Genomic DNA, 1,244 nt, shown 5'->3' with positions numbered 1-1,244 from the left:
CGGGCTCTGAGTTAATAAACACTCAAAGACACCGATAACGGAACCGAGTCCGCTCTACGGTTCAATAACTCTTCAGTAAGCTTCTATAAGTACGAGTTTGTACCCGATCACGCCATTCCTAGCCTGTTTGGCTATATCATTGTCGTGATGATCTTAACTGTGCAATCCGGCCCTTATTCTCGGAGCACCAATTTGCGACGATAGCTAAGCTTACGTCGATTTTCCTCGTCATACCCTTTCACCTTAAACAACAAGCTTGAGTTCGAGTTTGTGTCGTAACTATGGATCCAATAACCTCTTGCTTCACCATTCCTTTGACTTGATGTCGTCGCTGATTGATTACATCTGCATGAAATCTCTCGACAATGGTGTCGTGATCATCATCAACCTTATGAGCTCTTCCAGGAATTCAAATGAATTCATGATGGGTAATACCATCCTTGCCCCTCGATGATTCATGTTCTCATCGACCACTTTATTGCCTTCCGTCCAACACAACTTGTTCGTGTTTTGTGTAAACCTTGAGACCCCTGCTACCCAGCAGTTGATCTTCCTTACCTCGGAAGTATTACCATCCCTTTTTTTTGTCAAGGATGTGGTGAGAATTTCACCACCTCGGGAGAATTCTTGATACAAGTGATACTTATCACCATCACCATTCTTTTCCTGGTCTCCGTGTTGTTTCTAACCAGAATACCAACAAATGGTCTGTGATGTGTAAATTCTAAACTTCTAGCAACCCTATTGCTTTTAAGTTATTGGTCTACAATTTCATTCTAAGTCTATTGCTTATTGAATCATCATTTGAACATTGATCGTGCTGCCTAGTCCAGATTCCTGGGTGCACCCTTCTACCAATTTTTCAGTTGTGTATGTTTTCCCTCGAGCATACATCATTTTATCAATTGATCTGACAAATGATATTTCTTTGTTCACATAATTGTGGAAATAAATCCTTTGGAAATCTCGATGGATTATCGCTGAGCCCATCAGCCACCTCCTCCTCTCCTTGGTTTAATGATGAACTATTGTTTCAGGAACCTACTCCCATAGTTCATTTCCTGAGAATCCTGAAATGTCATTTCGTCAATTCGCGTTGCACCTTTTCTTCTCAGGTATCCTAAGTCTGAGGTATCCTGACACCAATCGGATCTGAATCTCGGTCAGATATGATGGTTGGGACAATTTTCCAAGAGTCATGAAGTTGATCCTTTGATGACCCGGTAACACGATGTCATGCCTAG

This window comes from Triticum dicoccoides, chromosome 2B (genome assembly GCF_002162155.2).
Source record: "Triticum dicoccoides isolate Atlit2015 ecotype Zavitan chromosome 2B, WEW_v2.0, whole genome shotgun sequence".
Lineage (NCBI taxonomy): Eukaryota > Viridiplantae > Streptophyta > Magnoliopsida > Poales > Poaceae > Triticum > Triticum dicoccoides.
The sequence above is the reverse complement of the archived record's forward strand: the minus strand, read 5'-3'. Positions refer to the sequence as shown.